Source organism: Leptosomus discolor, chromosome 7 (assembly GCF_034619465.1).
Source record: "Leptosomus discolor isolate bLepDis1 chromosome 7, bLepDis1.hap2, whole genome shotgun sequence".
Taxonomy (NCBI): Eukaryota; Metazoa; Chordata; class Aves; order Leptosomiformes; family Leptosomidae; genus Leptosomus; species Leptosomus discolor.
The window spans coordinates 43785264-43807268 of record NC_141397.1 but is presented as its reverse complement, the minus strand read 5'-3'; the positions used below and the strand labels follow the sequence as shown (position 1 = coordinate 43807268).

At 36.1% G+C, this 22005-nt stretch overlaps 1 protein-coding gene across 3 annotated transcripts in view; it reads right to left on the bottom strand.

Moving 5' to 3' along the window:
- The window catches only part of CLSTN2 (calsyntenin 2), a 224559-nt gene extending 205701 nt beyond the window's left edge, over window positions 1-18858 (bottom strand). For 2 of the 3 annotated variants that reach the window (XM_086467855.1, XM_086467857.1), the window contains exon 1: window positions 18741-18858. The gene's annotated coding sequence lies outside the window, so the exon portion shown is untranslated. The remainder of the gene's footprint in view (window positions 1-18740) is intronic. The other variant, XM_086467856.1, reaches the window with a different exon arrangement.
- Between the last annotated feature and the right edge of the window lie 3147 nt (window positions 18859-22005).

The following is a 22005-nucleotide window of genomic DNA, read 5'->3' as shown; positions in this document are numbered from 1 at the left end:
GCTTTTCATCACACATGATTTCTTTTTCATTGCATATGACTTCCATTGCCTTTCCTGATGCTATTCCTTATATGCAGTTCCCATATACCAGCCATTTTCCACAAATAAGGACAGTACCAGGGTAGCATAAAGGGGCAAACACCCATGAAGTTAACAGAGCTGCATAATTTTCCCCTTTGGCCTACACATACTTCTAGTGAGACATTGCCTGAGTGAAGCTTTGGGAGAAGAGGCCATGCAGAAACACAGCCCCTCAGCTCCAGTGACGTTGCCAGTTGGGATGCAGAAGCTTTGCTGCCCTAAACAGAGAGTCCCAGTCCAAGAGCATCTAGAAGTTGATGTTAAATTACTGTCGTCCTTTTCAATTTTAGCATACTTATTAATTATAGTGTTATATTTCACTTCTGTACTCTGGATCCAACATCAAATACAACATTAGCTGTTTCTGTCTTCATTCATAACTTTTTTTCATTACCACACCTAGAATCTCTCCAAGTCAAGCATCTCAGTAAGGAGCTGAAGTCATGTCAGAAATATCCATTAAATTCGTCAAATGTACTAACAAATCAATCAAGTACCAATGTGCCTTTCAAAAATTTTCTTTTTAGCAGCTGGTTAAAAAGGGATCTACTTGACTTTACAACAACAACAACAAAACTTGCTAGGCCTGAAATAATGTGGGAAGTAGTTATATCCACTGCTGCAGAATAATAGCCAAATGTCTTTGTAATTTAACAGGAATAAGTTCATTTTAAAAGCTTGAATTAAATTTCAACTTAATTAATTAAATAATTTTAAAATTAATGAATTAAATTTTCATTAAAATATAGTTCTCTTATGAAGATTAATTTCTGTAATAGGCTGGTAATTGCTCTCATTCATGAATCCAAAATATTTTTCCTGTTGTTTTAAAACTAATATTAAAAGGCAAGTAAATTATAGTACATTATGATATCTAAAAATCAAGGAAAAAGCAGAAATTTAAAAATTCAACTCCTTCACATTTTCAAAGGTAATATAAATTTGTTTTGCAGAAGTTATATCACCATGCTAATTGCACACCAATAAACTGGAGTCACATTTAATCAAGTAACTAAAACCTAATCACTTTGCAGAACTAATTGTTTCCCTCTCAATCTGTGTATTATTTTATAATCTTAACATATGAGATAATACTAAAACTGACCCGTGATGTGAATTACTTTATTACAAAAATAGTGCAATGCAAGTGTTTGTGTGTATACAAAATGCATACACAGGTTAATTTTGTCCAAAGATGCTGTTATACAACATAAGTTTAACGTGCATCATGTCTGTAACATACCTACCTGTATTTTATCTATTCATGCCTTCATGGGCTTCCAGTAAGAACAGAATGTCTCAAGTTCAGTGGCACAGAAGGGCATGAAAAAACATACCAATTTACAATCCATTAGACTGAAACAAGACACCGGGGGGTGGGGGGAGTGGAGAGAGAGAGCAAGAATGAGAGAGCACGCAACTATCCAAAGAAAAGGATTAGGGCATCAAAAAGAAGACGGAAGCTGCATAGATGGCATTGGCTGGAGAATTCACATCCTTTAAACACACTAGCATGTCCTCCAAAATTAAACTCAGCTGAGCAAGTTAGTTGGGCAGCTCTATTGTTTGACATCATAGCAGGAGCGGATGATAATGAGGGCTCTGTAATGCCAGTGGGGTGGCAGAGCATGTAATACCACAAAGGACTAACATTAATGATATATTCAGCTTTGTCAAAAAATTCTGAAGTCCACTACATTTCTGTTTGGCCCTCCCTTCATGACAAAGGAGGCAACAAAACCCCAAAAAAGCTAAAACAGTATCCACTGGGAGCATAATTAGACAACACAGAGCACTTCACACAAACATCCTGACTTGTGCTCAGTAAGCAATTTCCTGCCTGAAAGACGTCTGTGACACGAGTGCAGGGTATCATTCCTGAGACAACCTCCTACTTCCTTATTTTACCAGTTCATAACGAATTCTTCTGATTTAACGAAGCTTTACAATATATTATTGCTTATGCAGTAATATTGCAGAGGAAAAGTTACCATATCTGAATGCATAATTATCCCTCACTCTTAATATAAATATCTTTGTAATAAGAATCATGATGTACAGAAAACTTGCATTGATGTTTCCTTCTAAATTCCACACTCTTCACACAAAACATTTTTGTCTCTATTTGTCTTGCAGAAGAGCCTTTCAGGTAAATCGGCAGAATACTCTTAATGTGAATAGCTACTGACTTGAAGCAGGAATAATATATATTTGTGCTTAACATTTGTGTCTATCCCTGTTTAATTAAGCATTTCCAGGGCATTTCTAAAACCCTATTTGACTTCTATATTTTTTTTATTAAAATGTAATTAAATGTTCCATGCATGTTAACTATATGAAATATAGATAGAACTACAAGGAAAAAAAAAACCACCAAACAAACAAAAAAACCCCACCCAAAAACCACAAAACAAACTTATAAAAGCTACATATAACCAAATATCATTACTCAGAATAATCTGATCTCCAAGGACGGTCTGGCAGATACAGATTTTTCTGATAGCATAAGCAGGCTTGCTGTAACCCTACTGTCTTTCATTTCTTTCTAATAGAACAATATTGATTCTATGTTTTACTTGCTCGGAATAGCAACAATGATACAATAATACAGAAATATGCAAGTGAGTAACTAAATAAGTAGCTTTATTCTAGATTTCTGTCCACTACAGAGCAAATAGGGATATTTGGCCATTACAATCAATGACCCAATTATTGGCACAAAATAAACCATGAAGAAAAATATCCATCTAGTTTCCTTGAAGACCAAACAAGAATCACAGGAAGAGAGCTGAAGACTATGATCAGCAGGGAGCTAGTCTTAAATAATTAGAATAAATTCTTTTTGCAATAGTGTACTTAAGAACTACAGATTTAAGCAATGAACATAGAAAGTTGCAGGAATATTTAATGACTTGGTAGTACAGCAATTACAAGAGAATTGCCACGTTGACACCAATTGTGAACAATGAACAATTTTTCTCCTGTAGCTTAAAGTATTCTGAAAGCAATTTAATTTTAAATTCATTAATTTTTTAATTTTACAAATAATTAGATAATTTTGAGCCCCATCTTCTTACTTGTCCATGCAAATTAACTTATCAATTTCATGTAGTTAGATAGCAGTAGCTAGTCCATGAAAACATGTAATCTACACTCAAATAAATTCCCAATGTCTTCATTACCAACGCACATTTTTTCTCAAGCAGTCCGCTTGCTCCTGAAAACAGTGGTGAGCATTCAGAACATTCAATTTTAGGTAGCTCATCACAAAAGCTGTCAAGATCCTGCCTTCACCACCCAGTCCATGGAGCTGTTTCCAAAGCCCCATTGCCCGAAGACTTGTTAAGTTCTAACCCATGAACTGTCCTCTCTACCCCGTCTTTCAGTCTGAGAAACAAGAGTCATCCTGACATCAGAGAATACTTAATAGAAAGACTTGATCCATTTCATACAGAAGTGTCAGGCTTCACTTATACATTGAGCAGTTGTTTTCACATCACTGAACATGCACTAGACTAGTCCTATGCACTAGTCTAGTGTCGCTGGCAAAGAACTCAAGCAGCAAAGAAACTAAGAGATTCTCCAGATATCCAGAATAAGGTTAGGCATTTCTAATTGTGATGTTCTTTTGATTTGGGATTGTTTTCTCCAATTAAAAATAGATTAGGTTTGGTGCTAAATTAATATTCCTAGTCAGCATACAGTTTTATATCCTTTTGGAACTATGACGCAGGCTTGTACTGTTTAACATGGGACTAAGCACAAAGAAGTGTCTCACCTTTCTTCAGAGTAGTGCATCATTATGCATATAAATCTAAGCATTTATTTTCATGCATTTCATATAATAATTGTACAGTAGCAATTAATGAGTTATTTCCTTGTCTGCATCTCCATTAGTTCAATAGAATTATTATTATTGAAGCTCACTTACCCCTCTCCCTAATTTTTCAGATTAAACAGGTAATAAAAATGAGTAATAGTAGAGTAGACTATCACTCACAATGAAACAACAAAATCTACCCAGATCTGTGCAACTTCTCTTTTTCAAACATCCATGTAGTTGTAAACACAGTGATACAAAAAATACCTCAAAAAGCTGGACTGGTCACATAATTAAAGAGGTTTATGGTAGATCCAAGAAAAAAAATTAAGTTTTCAGCAACCTTAGAAGATATTTAACTTAAAATCAAAGACCATGAATAGTTGTGAAATGCATAGAACAGAGTAAATAATGTGTTCAGTGAAAAATGCAATTTTAGATTAGACAACACTGCTCATGTGTTTTTTCAAACCTGGTACGCAGTTTTGGATTAAAAGGTTCTATACCTTTGGCTATAAAGTTCTGGTATAGCTTAAACTTTAAATGAAAGTAAATGAAAAAATTATACAAGTCAACTAGTAAAGAGGAAATTTCAGCATAACACAGTGAGTGTAATTAGACCAAATAAAATGTTTTCTTCAATCCATATACTCAAAATATGACTCACTTCCCTAAAGAAAAGAGCAGGTATGAGGCTAGTCTGAACAACTCTGCGAACTAGACTCTTAATGATTGAAGTGAAAGCTTCAAATTTTTTCTTCTGTTTTTAATTGCAAAAGATAAAAAGTAACAAATCAAGTCATAGTCCCAGCAGTAACATTACCAAGGTTGTTTGGGGGGTTTTGTTTGCTTGTTCTGGGTGGGTTGAGTTTATTGTTGTTGGGTTGGTTTTTTTCAACTTCTGCTCTTCTGTCACTTAATCTTCTATAATATCTGAACATTAAAGAAATATAAAAAAGCCAGGAGGGACATATGCAGTGAAAAGTCCATTATATCTGGTAATAAAAATCTTTCTTTTAAAAAACTCCTTAAAATTAAAAGTAAATTAATATATTGCAATTAACCTGAAATAAAGACAGATGTCCAACAGCATGACAAGTTTGAATCCCTACCAGTCTCTTTCACAACCTCTCCTCCAAAAATTTGTTCACAACAACAATTAATCAGAAAATTAATTCCCACTGAGAGACAAAGTCCCCAAATGAATTGATGGCAGACAATACAACTTGTTCTTAAAGTGGTATTCAACTATTTAGAGGCTGTGTTTTAAATATTTTGTCATGTCTAACTGTATTAAAAGCATAGATCATAAGCTGTTATATTTAAAAATACACCTGATATTAGTGTCTACTTATTTTTGATAAACTCTCTAAAAAAACACTAAGAGAACGAAAAATTAAAAAGTACGTACTTGATATTTGCTGTCAAGGTTCACAAGGGACATGTGGCCTTTCATGACTATTATGTGATTACAGTCAACACAGAACTGCTATTCAAGATAATACAATCTGGATATGAACCACTGCCAAGGTCTTCACTCAATACAATCTGGTCATTTTGCCGTAAGAGTGAACTGTAAGAGCCAGTCTGCTGTCATCTATCTTCAATGTATTTCTTTAGAATTTATATGAGCACAAGACATAAAGAGCACTTATGGCTCAGCAGTCATATAAAGTTAAACAATTGGCATCAGGAATTTTTATTTTTAACTAATATTTTGTAGGCCTCCATTTTTGTGTGTATTCTACACAGACACAGCAGTTAAGAGTGAAATGACTAGTTGATATAAAAAGCTAAGGATCTTTTTCAAAAGTAATTTATTTTGAAATAAAAGTATCACTCCAGTAAAAATAGCAAGGCTTACACTAAACAGTGAAGCCTGTTCTCCTCTCTGATTCACTTGAGAATAAACATGCAGATAAACAACATTGCCAGCTGACTTCACCCAGGTCACTGCTATGGAGATCTTCTGTTTCCTTTCCCTTACCAAGTGGCCTCGTCATTGCCAACACAGGCACCCTCTTCAAATCTGTAGAAAGTGAACACACTACCTTTTTAATATAGCATTACAACAAGCTCATGTGTCCTCCCACCCACTGCCTCTTTAGCAATTTCATTTCTAAAATAAACATCCAAACATCGTAAAATCACAGGATCATAGGACAATTCAGGCTGGAGGGGACCTCAGAAATTCTCTGGACCGATGTCCTGCTCAAAGCAGGGGCACCTATGAACTCAGGTTACTCAGGAGTCTATCCAGTCGGGTAGACGTTGAAAACCTCTAAGGATCAAGATGCTCAGTCACTCTAAGCATCCTGGTCCAATCTTTGACTGTCATGGTGAAAAAGTTCTGCCTTACATGCAGTCTGAATCCCTCTTGTTTCAATTCCTACCTGTTGTCTCTCCTCCTCCCACCATGAAGAACCTGGCTCCATCTTCTCAGTCCCCTCCTCATAGGTGCCAGGAGGCTACTGCTTTGTTCCCCCAAAACTGTCTATTCTCCACGCTGAACAAACCCATTTCCCTCAGCTTCTCCTCATGGGCAAGTGCTGCAGCCCACTGACCAGTCTCACTATGATGACTTTATATAAAAGCAGGCCCATTTGTTTCTGTGGATTGATATTTAGGTTATATTTTGCAAATTATGGCAAATTTGTTATTACTATGGCCACGACCTGACTTCCATTTTGTCTCTGTTCTTTGAATTTCATATTGTACTAAATATGCACAGTGAAGTTGCGGAATTTATTTCATCCAGGAGAGGTGGAATAAACAGAACAGCCTATAAAGAAACAAAGCCTCAAAATACAAAAATAGAAAAAGAGGAAAGAAAATCTCACCTCAAGAGTCTAGTTATCTACTATATTTTACCTGCAAAAGCCAATTACTGAGTGAAATGGGCATATATTTTGTGTAGCAGAATACTTGACGAGAGAAGAATTTGGTTTTTAAAACAACTTGAAACGTTTTTTATACAGACAGTAAATGAAAGATGCAACACCACAAAAAATAATAAAGGTTAATCAGTTAGAGAAAAAAGGCAACTTACACCTCCTTTCTGAGAAGCTCCTCGTGCCTAGTGCATGAAAAGTAAAGGTGACTTTGTAACAGCTAAATAAGGATCCTGACAACTGAACATATCAGATGTACTTGACTATGTCTGGTATTTCCACATGCTGTAGCTACATCAAAGCCATCCAGCCTCTCTGGATTAGCAGATACCTGAAAATGTAGGCAATTAGGGTTTTTTAAGTCCCTTGAAGTCTGCTATAACAAAATTCCAGTGGAATGAAAGCCCAGCAAAACCTAGATGTTTTATTAGCCCTGTTGTCTCCTTAGAAAATCCAGCAAATTCTTACAATATCTCTCAGTGGGATCAGTACCATTCACAACATCCCAGTGCTATTTCTCTATGCATGTAACATGATTAAGAAAATAGTTGGTTCTTTACATCATATGTTGTGTTTCCATCATAAACAAATATTCTCTTGATATTAAATCTATAATGGCCAAAACCAAATACAGATCTATTCAGTGACAAGCATATCTAGCTTATTCCACATTTTCAGTAAAAAACAGGACACATATAATTTCTTCTTCATAAAACAGAACTCCAAGATGAAACACTCAAGAAATATTTTTTTTTTTAATTTTGAGAAATAACAACCTTAAACATGTCTACACAATGCATCCTGTATCAACAGTCTTCAATCTTTTTGTAAGAACACATTTCCCCCCACCTTTTCCCCACTCAACTATTTGCCAATACTTCCTCTTTGTGTCTCATGTCTAACTGCGATGTCTCAATCATGCATCTGCCTTACCAGTTCAGAGCTGGTGTGACCATAGAGACAGAACTGTGTAACCATATTGATGTGTGTCTCTGGCAGGATTGTTAGTTCAGGTATAACCTCCACACTAATACAATTGCTGCATCTACTATAAACATACTACGTACCTAATATCATAAAAGATCATGGAACAGAAAATAGTGACAGCTGAGAACAGCAAATCCTCCTTGTGCTTGGTGTTGCAGAAGGAGACTGTGTCCAGTGCTGTATAGTCACTGAGATAAAAGCACTTAGAAGATTTTTAGGGTTTTATTGTCTCAACACACAGAAAAAAGGACAGCAGAGGAAACCCTGGGCCAAGAGAACTAATGGGTTTGATCCATTTCACACAGCCAGTAAAAAATTGATGCCCAAAACTACCTGTCCAGTGTTTGAATTCTTTATATTCTCCTTCCCTCTCTTGCTTCGTAAAAGTACTATCACATGCATTTTTGAGGCTGCCCTAGCCAGCAAAGGGAGCAACAGCACTTACAGACTGTTGAAAGCGTTAATTCTAGTCCAGAAAAATAACTTTTTTTCAGTTGTGAGTGGAAAGTAGCAGGTTTAAAGGAAAGTAGGGTTTCTCAACTATTCTTTCTGTAAGAAAATCACTGACCAATAAGCAAAAGGAACACTAAAAACCAAATAATTATCTATTTAGGCTGTTTTTTAAAATGCTTTCAATATTTAGAAACCATTTCAAGCAAATGACATGTCACTACTGCCTTACACTAAGTTCCATTCTGAGGAAGACATTTTAACATGAGATTTTCCCAACAAATTTAGTCTATTGATTGTATTTTTAAAGCAAATTGGAATCCTGTAGTGCCAATTTTATTGCAGTAAACTTAAGTGGAGAAATTTCCAAGTCCACTTGTTATGTTACTAACAGTTCATGGTATTATAAATGATTTTTCTATGTCTGCTTAGGTAACGCTTCATGCCTTTAAAAATTATGTTTTAAAAATTCATCACCCTTCACCTAAGAATATGACAACATATGAACACACACGCAGAAGTGTGAAGGAGATAGCTGTAACTGAATTAATGGACAGACCATGGAAGGAATTAAAGTGTGAAGAAAGATATTAGAGCGGAAGTTGTACTATTTGACTCAGAATAGTTGTTTACTCCTTCATTTGCATCCTCATTCTACTTCTTTCAGCCCTCCAAAAGCCCTTTATGTTATTGTAGTACTGCAAGTAAAGATGGCCACAGATTTTGAATTCCCAGGTTCACGTGCCCTTGAAGGCAAAAATAGACAGGTCAAGTTTACAACTTCTTGAATACCAAATAATGAAAAGAAACAAACTATGCAACAAGAAAAAATGTAACAGGAGTATCATTCCTGTTTGTTTCAACTTCTTCACTGTCCAGCTTCATGCCTTTGAGTTATGGTTGCTGTCTCTATTTTTTGAATAATTCAATTTATATAAATAAAAGTTTAAAAACTCTTATATGTACCTGAAACTGTAAGAACTTATTAAGAAGCTGTAAGAACACTTATGATATTCCCTGCAAGCATAAAGACAAGTAGGTCTAAGTACAGCAGGGTTTCATTATTTTTCACTGCTTATACCTGCTATATTTGGCAAGTACTAATTTTAAGAAGGTAAGAGCATGTTCAAACCCAAAGCAGCCCTCAACATATCACTCACACCATAGGAAGAGAACTAATCCTCATCCTTTTTATCCCAAAGCAGAAGAAACTGTTTGTTTACCTAAATTACACATGGGCTGCAAACCAGCATGAGATTCCTACTGTTATGTGAATTTGGGAGTGTACTCAGATCACAAAAGTCCCATTTTAAAATTCTTGAAGTCACTTAACAGCATAGAACGGAAAATACTGTGCACTTCCTATGGTGCTGTCCTTCCTGTAACATTCGGAATTTAAACTCATAGGTGACGAAACATCACTGATTTTAGAGAACTATTGAAGTGTATAGAATTCATGCTTAACTACATAGAAAAAATTACATCTCAAAAACAAGTTACAGTCTTAATTCACTCCAAATCAGAATTTATTTTTTTTTTTTTTCAGAAAAAATTTAAAGTAGTACATCCACAAAATAAATTACTTTCTGCAGCTTTTAAAATATTTTGTTGATAATAAAAAAGTAGTGGACATGTTCATTGAAATAAATTACTTCATATTTCAACTGCAGATTCAGGTACATTGTTCACAGCGCAAAATATACATTAATATAACTGGATAATCACACTTCTTGGTGTCATTCTATGCAGCTATGTCTGTACATGACGGACAGTCAGCACACTGGACAAATTACTACAGTGTCACTGAGTTTAGTTCTACTGATTCAAGATTTCATACCTCTTAGAAATATCTCTAAAAAGGTGTTAATTAGCAACGCTTTACATAGTCTGTATTATCTTCACCAAAGTTTTTTAAGATACAGCGCAAAGACTTTTATCAATCAAGAATTGCTAATGAATCAAAAACATCTATTGAAGCTTTCATTTCACTTTCTAATAAGTCATATAAGTATTTTTTTAATAAATAGACAAGTAATATTTAGAACAAGCTTTTGAAACGCCATAACTGAAGCATTAGCAAAAGCATTGAGAAAAAATTTGATTTTTTCCTGGACGGATACTTTGCAAGTAGAAGCAAAACTCATTGTTCACCTTCGATGATCACTGAAGAAAAAAGCTGCAAGAAAATTCATGACCGATTCTTACAAAAAGTAAAATATTTTTAAGGTCAAAATCATAACATTCTTATAACTAAGAGTATCATTTCAAAGAATAAAATGGGGAAGCACAGACATTATTCTGGACTTCCTACAAAATTTCCCTGATATAGTTAGATCTGGATAAGAAAAAGAGTTTATCATTCCTACATGACTGCATTTCGGTTTATTGGGGCTTTTTATTTGACTCTGGATTCAGTTCAAATGAAACAACTGTTTCCCAAAATTGTCAATGACGGCATATTGTATTTCTGTCTTTCACAACAATTAGGATCTTGCAGGTGAAGCTGAAGGGTTTTATCAGACTACCTGGAAGGTCCAAAAAAACCATGTGTCTCAGTTTCCCCTGTCACGGACAGGGCTGTTGGCTAACAATAGTTCCTACAATACAATTCATTTGAATTTGGCACAGATCTTTGCTACTTTGAATGGAACAATTCTATATGCCGGTGTTTTCTTTTTTTTTTTTTTTTTGATAGAAAGCTTTGTTCTCCTGGATTATCTAGCTATCCTCAACCTTATGTCTGATGACAACCTTATTAATAAGTTGTTAAAGTGTTTTTTTTTAATTAAATGGAATGGTATTCATATGGCAAGGCTTCACTAGTTTCAAATGTGTGTGACACAAAATCTACATCCATAGACAGGGCATAATAGCAGATATCAATTTTGGGACCTATAGGCTTAGCAATTCCAGTACTTCCCATATAGGTTTATCTCTAGCATTCTGAACAGCCCCAAAGTTTAAAAACTGACACTATTTTCCTGGCAATTGCAGTTATAATCTGTTTTAATTAATTTTTTTTTTAATTAAGCAGTCATTTAATATGATACTTCAGCAGAATAAAATTATAGATTATGTCCCTGTCCTCATGTGTATGTTTGCATATCCACAGTAATATCCTGCCTTAATTTCCCAAAGATCAAGTCTTATTTATGAGGAAAACTATTCAAAACAGTTGCAATTTATTTCACATCAGTATTTCCCATAAGTAGTCTAAAAGCCCAAGTGAATATCACCAAACCATAATTAGTTGGTTACATTACCTACTTCTTTCTGGGTTCTAGTAATTTAGCATATTTAGGTGTAATAAAGTTTGTCTCAACATTCTAATTCATTACTGGTTTTGTCTGCCAGAAGCAACTTATATTCACTGTCCATTCATTCAAGTCTAATTTTCTTCCTAACCACTTACTCCTGCAATGACAAGACCACTCAGCAGCTACTAAAAGGTCTACTGGAACTGTCTGAATTCTTGAACCTTTAATCTTCTTTCGAGGCATTAATGTTACCTACTTTTATTTCACTAATGTCAAAATGACTTAAGAAAGACAATCAGACTTAATTGGTAAAAAATTCAAGAACAAAAAAATCAACCTACCAACCAACCAAACAAAAACGAAACAAAAAAACAACCCAACTTCAAACCCCTCATCTCTGAACTTCAGGGACTAACCAACCAAGGTCACTGTCACAGTGACTTTTTTGGCACATTCTTTATCTAAAGCCTGAGCATTTATAACTCTAACTTTACTGGATGATAAGCGTCATCCCTTAGCTGAAAACCAAAATCTCTGCAAATCGACTGTGCTATTGCCAATCTTTTATTCTACCTTAGGTTATGATCACCATTAAAAGATTCTCTTTTTTTGCCTTTAAAGGCTACAGTCTTATCTAATTAAGCTACATTAATAAATATAAACTTCAAAAATAGAAGTTTGAAAAATTAGCAGGTGATTTGTTTTAAACAACTGCAATACTCCATGGCTTCACTTACAGTTCAGATTTTTTGATCAAGCATAATTTTCACAGTGAAATATTTAACAACAATGAACTCTGGGCGTCATAAACTGACCGCATGTTTTAAGCCTGGCTGGTAAGTTAAAAATTATAATATTCAGAGTCACTATTTGGAAAATAATTTCCACATTTTTAATGTTATACTAAAAAGTATTTTCTATTGTTTCTATTGTTTCTATTATTAATGCCACTGCTTATCAATAAAAATAAACAAACAAGAAGGCTAGACAGCTTCACAGTTTGAAGCAGAGAAATGGGATTTTGTATTCAGCCCCTGGGTGTAAATGGACTGACAACTACTGGATTTGCTGAGGTGCAGCTCAGAATAATCTCTCCTCTGAACTGCTAAAATAACAAAAACGATTTGTGAGTTTGTGGACGCAACTTGTAGGGTAGTGAATATTCAGACATCCTTCTTGGCTGGTTTTATTGTCTCCTTATCCTTTACAGGGCTTTTAGCACAGCCAAAATGTAGTCCGTCTGGGACTCCACCTGCAAAGGAAGCAGGGTTTGGAACTGCTTCTGAGATATAGAGTACCTGTCTGTGTGGAGCCAAGAAGACACACATTTGACCTTTTAAAAAAAGGCTATCTGTAAATCTATCAAGAGTATAAAAGTATCTTAAGACTTAATGGGCTCAACTCGCTGTGGCAAAGTTACCCAGTTTAACCTTGGTGCAATGCATTGCACTCAAATGCAAGTGTATTCTCCTGATAATGGTGACACAGTAAAGAGTTAGGCTCTTCACTTTCAAGGTGAAAAGGGCATTCATCATCTTACTGTTCTGAAAGTTACCTCCTCTCTCTCTCTGCTTCACATCAGTATCAGTAACACAATGGACAGTCAAAGTCTGCCCACACCCTGTGCTGTTTAAGATGCTCACAGTGCTTTTAGGGAGTAACATAAAAGGCTGTTGCTGCAAAAAAAAAAAAAAAGAATGGGAATAATCTACTCTGCCTAGCCGTGGTGGGTAGGACAAAAACAAATGGGCTAAAACTGTGGTACAAAAAATTCAGGTTAAGCATCATGAAAAACAGTGAGTATGGTGAAGCGTGGAATAGATTGCCCAGGGAAGCTGTTGCATCTCTGTCACTATAGATCTTTAAGATTAGGACAGAAAACTATTTATCAGGAATGACACAGGTATAATGGGTCCTGCCTTGAGCAGGAGGATGGACTGGAGACATCCTGAAGTTTCTTTCAGATCTATTTTTGTACAACATTGCTGATGAAATGGAGTTGCTGTCATTAAAATGCAGACAGATTGTCCTTTCCAAACAGCCTTCCAAATTCCTACAGCATTTTGTGAGGGCTTCTTGCTATCATAGAAACAAAACATTGCCAAATTGATTCAGTTGATCTCACCTTGTTTCTAGCCAAACCACTCCTAAGCCTGAAAGTCAAATCCTTGAAGTGATTTCCAGCCTCATAACCAGCATATGATAGCTGACTGTTGAATGGCTGCCCCTGCAGGTTTGTACAAGTCTAATTAAAGTTACATTTCTTCTTTTGGGTGGATTTTCTTGTATTTTTTTAAAGATTGACTCCTCCAATGCGTTTCCTTAAATTAGATAATAAGCACATACTGCACCTACACAATACTGTTTGAAGAGAAGGACAGGAGGCATAACCTATTTCTATAGGACTTGCAGTTTCTTTGTGCATTTTGGTTTCGTTGAGTTGTTTTCTGCGCTACCCTGCAAAAGGCTCCAGGCTGCTGTAGTGAGTCTAGTTATTTTAAAGATCAATTGTATATCACACCAGTGTGTGAAAATCCCTTTCAGATGAGGACTTGAAAAACTGAATTTTGAAACACTACTCGTATTACTTCTCGCACTTAACTGTTTGCAATGGTATTTTCAAGATTTCCTTCAAAACTAGGGGTCTAAAAAATGTACTTGCCTGAAAAGAGAAAGCAAATATGCTCGTACCATGTTAAGAACCATGATTTTAAATACACTCCAATTATTGCACAATTCACAATAAATTCATAAGATAAAGAGGCACCAAAGACCATTCATTGAAATCTTTTGAAAGTCTTTATGCTCCAGTTATGAAATAGGCTGATCACATTTGACAGACAGCATTTTCACAAGCACATTTAGTCCTGTTAGTCTCTCATTAATCCTCCCTGGAAACACAGACCTGTTGAGAGGGTAACTGTACAGATGATTCCTTTTTCTCCTGTCATCACTCTTCATTTTAAACATTACTCAGAGATGAGTTTAAAAAAAGCACAGATTACAGTCATTTTCTCTTGTGCCCACTCCATGAATGACGTGTGCCATGTGTGTACTACTAGAAGGGGCTGACAAGATAGTTAATAAAAAACTTACCTTAGTAGCTATGGAGAGGAAAAAAAGACACAGGCATTAGGAAAAATGTTAAAATTACCAGAAGAGAAAAAAACAAACAAACAAAAACCCAAAAACCAAAACCCAAAATGTTTATAGTTTAGAGTAGGTCTATGTCACAATAGCATTTAAACTCAAAAACATGAGAACATGAGAATGAGTATAGAAAACAATCTAAAGCACTGAGGATAGATAAGAATCATTGACAAAATCCAAATCTGTCTTAATAGCTTATTTATTCTTTTGCGCTTTGTAACAAAGTAACAAAGCAACAGATTATTTGTTCAGGTGACAAATATGAAATGCATAAACTACCTGTGCACCAGGACAATCAACAGGACCAAGGAGATCTGTACGTCGCTCAGAGAATCCCTGACAATACACAGCTCAGAGCTGGAAAACCTGCACCACTTCCAGCCTCCTCTTGCTGAACTCAGAGCTCTTACAGTGAGTTGTACAAACAGCCCTTCCTGGTTCCATCAAGCCAGGGCTGCACAGCAGACCTGTGCTTTCCCACGTGGAAAGAACAATGCAGTTGCCTTATCTGCTGGTATCTGCTGTTAGTAGTGCACATCTGGTCACCACTATAATGCTGTAGAGACCACAGTGTCAGCCTATCTACAGATGTCCCAGACCTCAACACTAACTTCATTTTCTATAGCATAACACAGAAAATTTGGAGACACAAACTCAGTGAGGTTTATAGTCTCCAATGCACGGGCCCAGCACACCTGTTTTGACATGACGTACTTTCTGGCGTGACACTACTACATCTCCTTTCTGAAGCTCTCCTTGCCTTGGCCATAAAGGTAAGGACTACCTACCTACCCCTACTTCCACAAGTTAGTCATGGTTCCAAAAGGACAACACTCTCACTAGGAAGGTAGAAAAATAAATAGGGAATAAACAGGTATTAATTAGTAAATAGATGTATGAAATAAATATGCACTTCAGCTGCTGTGACCTGCTACCTCTTTCAATGATAAACCCTGTAAATTTTCCTCAGCCTGTCACTGATGGAAGACAAGCACTTAAAAAGGAAGACATGAGAGAAGTAGAAAGATTACACTGTCCATGTAACATCAAGCTACGTAGCTATATAAGCTTTCCCTAGGAACATCAGCCTCGTGGTTAACTTGAGGGTTTTCTTTCTGTTGTTAGTAAAATTTTGTTTCTATGGGACTTAGGTCCATGTGAAAACTGAAAGGATATATAGCATCTGGATTAGAGTTTTTTTGCTTGGTTTGGAGTTTGATTTTTGTTTTGGTTGGCTGGAGGGTTTATTTTGTTTGGTTCTGTGCATTTTTTTAAAGTCAAATAGACATTGATATTGAAAAAAAAGTCTAATTCTATAAGCTAAACACAAATACTGATGGAATAGAAAACAATCTGCCAGTAAACTATCACAGTGGCTGCAGTTCCAGAGGCAGAAATCACACACATTTAGTCTTAATAAAGATTGTTCAAGGAGATCTAAGTAGGTAACTAAGCATAGGTCAGAAACTGCCCTGATATATTCTTGAATCTGGGCTCATTAAAAAAAAAAACACCAATAAATTAATAGAAAATCTTTTCAAAGATTATATTTTTTTTCCTACATGCTGAAAATATTAATGGGGTGATGGGAAAGGAACTGTTGGAGCTCTAGTACAATTGAATACTGATATATTATACTGTAGAATAAGTTTTCCACACTTAAATAAAATATGGCCATAGAAGAAATTCCACATTACAATACTATTAAATGTACAGCTACTGAATATTGTTAATGTTGTAGCTGTATCTATTTCCCATATTCTTCTACTAAATACATTACACAAACTGAATTTTCCATAAAGACCTATTATAAAATTTATGATGTTATGAAGCCAAATAAAAATACATTCTATTAAAGCAGAAATTTGAAAAAGTAGTAAGCTTCTCCAATGATTTAAAAAGGCAAGATTCTTAAAAAAGAAAACACATAGAGGATTTTCCAAACAGTTAGGTAATCCAGGCCCTTCAAGGGAATTAAGAGTTCAATCCGTGTTATATTACATCTGGATTGCAGGATCATGAGGCCAAATGTACAATATTACCTGGAAATGAACCAAGTACTTTTCCTCCTAGATGCCATAATACTTCTTAAAATATAAATAATTCAGATCAATAAATGAAGAAACTAAATTAAAACTACTGTCTAATGTAAACATTATCACAAAAGCCAGTGTGTCTGTGCAAGTTCAGTATTTCAAAGGCTGATTTTCTATAAGAAAAGTAAATCGCTAATTGATGAAAAACATATTGATTGTCCCAATGTAAAAACTGAAGAAAATAATCAGGCTAGCAAATCCCCAGTCAGCAAAGAGTTTGTAAAAGTATCAGTGGAAACAGCACATGCAATTAATATCCCCACAAGGATCCCAAGGGAATACAAGTAAAAGAAACAAATATGATATGGAACATTCATAGAAAAAACAAAATCCCCTCAAAATGAAAAGGGCATTTTTTAACTACAAATCAATCCTCATTCCTAAATAACTGTACCTGAAGATTTCACACATAGGTTTAATTTAGCAAGGATTTCATCTAAGTTTACATTACTGTTTTCCACAAACATTCCAAAGAACAAATTGCACATACATGTGAAAGTTACCATTATATGAAAAAAGTGTACTCAAATACATTACAGATAACATGTTTATCATTCAAAGTCTCATGCCACACTTTTTATTTGTTTTAACATATAGTTAATGAATGCATTAAAGAAAAATAATTTGGAAAGAAACACTTTTTCTTTGCTTCAAAATCTAGTAACTGAGCTAAGGACACCTTATCCTGAGCATCTTTGTATGCAGTACAACTTCTCTGATTATAAGTAGTACCTCCCAGTTAGAAGCTGTCTACTTATCTCTGAAGGGACATTGATTATGCCTCCATTAGCAAGTAACTCAGTACCATAGGAACTGATCAGCAGGCAAAAGCGTTTCATGCTGAGGTTCCTGTATCCATACGCACATGCTATTTGAGGCTTTTACCTCTGACTACCTGAGTCTCCTCCACTGAACATCCCCAGTGCATATCTCGTCAAGGAAGAAAAATGTGCTGTACAACGAAGAGCCACGGGGCACCGTGAATGACAAACTAATCTTGATATTAAAATGGGGTTCAATATATAAAAACATTTGTGAATCCCTGTGTTGCAGGGTATGAGTTTATGTCAGTATATGTTTTTCGGGAAAATGGCTAATAACAATTTTAACATGATGCTGTAAAATGCTGTTTGGTCCAAATACTTCGACTTGCTGCTTACTGAATACGACTGTATTCCACAAGAACAATGATACTCATCTTCACTAGTTTCTTTCCTTATAAAAGATGAACATTCTTAAGCAATATAATTTTTTTAAAAACCGCATCCTTTTAGGATCTTCAAAACAGCTATCAAGCCTGAATATTTTCCCTTTTCTTCAAAAATATTTTTAACGAAACAGGGAATTTAAAAGAAAATTTGCTTGACATGCAGAAGTACTATTTTCTGCTTAAGGGACTCATAATATGACAGAGTAAGTGTCAGAAAAAATAGACTTAAATAAAAGTAAAAACTTTTATATAACATACAGCAATCTAAGCAGAAATGTTCAAAACCTCCATTAAATTTTCTGTCCAAGTCTTGATAGTTATAAAGTATTAACACAGTAAGACAGGATTTGAGCAACTTTAAACATTTGTTACATAGTTTGTCCGTAGCCAGGGCGCAGAACAGGAAGAGAGAAAGCATGGGCTGTTATTACTAAACAACATTAACTGTGTATTATTACTTTAGGCAATTGTAATGATTATTTCTATAAAAGCAAATTCAAAATTATTTATATAATTCCTGTGTTTTCATTTAAAAATATGTTGATAATGAAAGCCTGCTGTATTATGCTGTTTGTAATCACTCCTACTTCACAACAAATTAGCAGACACATTCATTGTAAGAGACACCTCATTTCAAGCTCTATGGGCCAACAGTCAAGTCCTGAGTACTCAGAAACAGCCTCTAAACATGTCCTTCAGATTACATTACCTCTGCACCACAAATTTTTCCTTACAAATGCTAGTAAATTTATAATACAGTCCATACCCTCAAATGCTGCTGTTAATGTATGTTCCTACCTGCAAAGGGAACAGGCGCATCTTTATCCAAAGCTACAAGGGGAGGATCCAAAATTACAGTGTCGTTGTTTTCAGTTACAATTCCATGGTACGATGTCTCAATCCAGGGCTTGTGTTTGTTCACTAGAAAAGAAACAGTATGCCTAATTAACCTGATTTGTGGTTTACATCCATTTATCTCATTTTATCTTTAAAGAGAAATTATTTAACATACATCCAATATTAATGTCATTACTCAAAAGCCACTACAAGATCCCAAAGTACTTTACAAACATTTAAATATTAAACGAAAATGATATGTGTTACTGTACCGCAATTCATTGATGAGAAAACATGCTCACAGACATCCCTCCAATTAAGACACCAAAACAAAAAGCCAACTTTCAAAATATTTTTAACATCTTCCCAACTGTCAGACATCATTTGGGTTTCACACTTTTGAAAGAATTCCTTTCAGTTGCCAAACACTGAGACTAGAGAAAGGACATCCTGAGAAAAGTAAGTCTTGCAAGGACACAAAGGCAAACAGAAGGGCAAATGAGAACATTGACTCTTGGTCAACTTCTCATTTTATATTTTTGGAAAAATATTTAATATTACTTTTGTGCTCCATACATTGTAGAGAAAAAATAAACTTCTACATTTTAATCACTTTGATAAAAGTCGCCACCTCTTTTCCAATCAGCCAGCTTTACTTATGCTTAAATGGGATCTAAATCTTTCTGAAAAATCTGTTCTTCAAATTCTCCTGGCTTGAGCTAAAAGATAATTAATTCTGTTCAGTGATTTTTACTTTTCAGTTAAGTCTCTTCTAAGTAACTGCACTTTCTGAAATCAACAGCATGTTTTTCTAGACTGTGACTGCTTCTAGCAGTGATAACACTTGAGGTTTATAGTTAATGCCAAGGAATGATATGCAGAGAGGCCCTTGCTTGTACTTGCTCCCATAGCAACCCAGGTCACTGCTAATGCTTGTACCCCATGTTGGGGTGCTGAGTGAAAAGGGTCGCAAGCACATAAAAAGGTCACACCTGTGGGGAGAAGTGAACCAGACAGGGGACCCAAAACTGACCAACTAAATATTCCATCCCATATAACATCATATGCAGTATAAAGCTGAGGGATCACAAGGGTCAATCTGTCTTCTTCGATGGCCAACATCAATCCTGATCCATGCATTCCTGGATTTAGTTCCTGAATCCAGCTCCTGTATCCAGTTCCCATCTGCTGCCGAGTCCAGCCTGGGAATTCCCCAGTGCAGCCCTACAGAGTCAGTGGCGACTTATCATCATTTGGGAAGTTGGATTTCATATTGGTTTTGTACCTATTTATATACAGAATCATAGAATCATTAGGTTGGAAAAGATCTCTAAGATCAAGTCCAACCATCAACCCTAACACCACCATTCCCACTAAACCATGTGCTGAAGTGCCACATCTACACAATTTTTTTTAACATCTCCATGGATGGTGACTCACCACTTCACTGGGCAGCCTGTCCCAGTGCTTGGCCACTCTTTTGGTAAAGAAATATTTCCTAATGTCCAATCTAAACCTCCCCTGGCACAACTTGAGGTCATTTCCTTTTCTCCTATCGCTTGTTACTTGGGAGAAGAGACTGACCCCCACCTCACTACAGCTTCCTCTCAGGTAGCTGTAGAGAGTGATAAGGTCTCCCCTCAGCCTTCTCCAGACTAAACAACTCAGTTCCCCCAGCCGCTCCTTGGTAAGACCTGTTCTCCAGACCCTTCACCAGCTTTGTTGCCCTTCTCTGGACACGCTCCAGCACCTCAGGGTCTTTCTTGTAGCGAGGGGCCCAAAACTGCACATAGGATTCAAGATGCAGCCTCACCAGTGCTGAGTACACAGGCACAATCACCTCCCTACTACTGCTGGCCACACTGTTTCTGATACACGCCAGGATGCTGTTAGCCTTCTAGGCCACCTGGGCACACTGCTGGCTCATGTTCAGCCAGCTGTTCACCAACACTCCCAGGTCCTTTTCCATCAGACAGCTTTCCAGCCACTCATCCCCAAGCCTGTAGCGCTGCCTGGGGTTGTTGTGACCCAAGAGCAGGATGCGGCACTCGGCCCTGTTGAACCTCATACAATTGACCTCAGCTCATCGATCCAGCCTGTCCAGATCCCTCTGCAGAGCCTTCCTACCCTCAGGCAGATCCACACTCCTACCCAATTAAGTGTCATCTGCTGTATTTCTATATATTTCATTATTTTCTTATTTTTATAATTATTTGTTCTTTTATTGTTTAATTATAAAACTGCTTTAGTTTTCTTTTCCAACCTGTAAGTCTCTCTCCCTTATTCTCTCTCCCCCCTCCCCTTCTGGGGGGACAGAAAGGGGTTAATAGAGAGCATCTGTCATTCATTAATGGTCAGCAGAGCCTCAACCCAAATACAGCTGTGGAACACTAGGATACCTGGTCTTGAAGAACATCAGAAGATCACAAAAAAAGACACTTTTAAAGTAGGCGATACACCACCTATCATCAACTCCTGACCCTTTCAATGTGCATCCCTCTCACTAACCGTCTCTACTTATTGGACAGTATGAAGATGTATGTTCCCCTTCCTATTCATTTTGTAAGAGGCTTAGCTTTGTTGTGCTTATAAACAGCATTTTGTTCCCCCAGCAATTCATAAGAATGTTATGTTTTTGGCACTCCTACATAAGTAATACAATGGTGCTGGCCTAAACAAATTGCAATTTGAAGAATGTACTACTCAGGCATAAGGGAACACTGCACTAACATTTTTACCAAGATCAGATGCAAAGTAATTTTTGTACATATTATTTAGTTGTGTGTATCAGATGCTGAGGAAAACATCCAGTAAGGTAACAGAAATCACCTCAAAGATGGAGGGTTGACAGCAAAACCCAATTGATCCAGATGGGATTATTTTAAAAAAAAAAAAAAAAAGCTATAAAAACAAACATACAAAAAAATCCACACACACCACACCCCTAAACTCTTTCCTGACTTGTCTTCTATAAAACCCCCAGACAAGAACGAGTTTCAAGTTTCCCCCACACAGTTTCTTCTACGTGAAGAAAGCAGCAATAAACAACAAGAAAACAGAGAGGGCACTGGCCACAGCTGAAGACCTGGGCAATTAACAAATTATTTTGTTCACTGGCTATATGGAAAAAGCAAACAAATATATTTATGGCAACTGAAGTTCATTCTTTTTCCTTCTTGTTTCTTTGTTTAATCATTAGGAAATTGTGGATGCAGGAAGAATGATC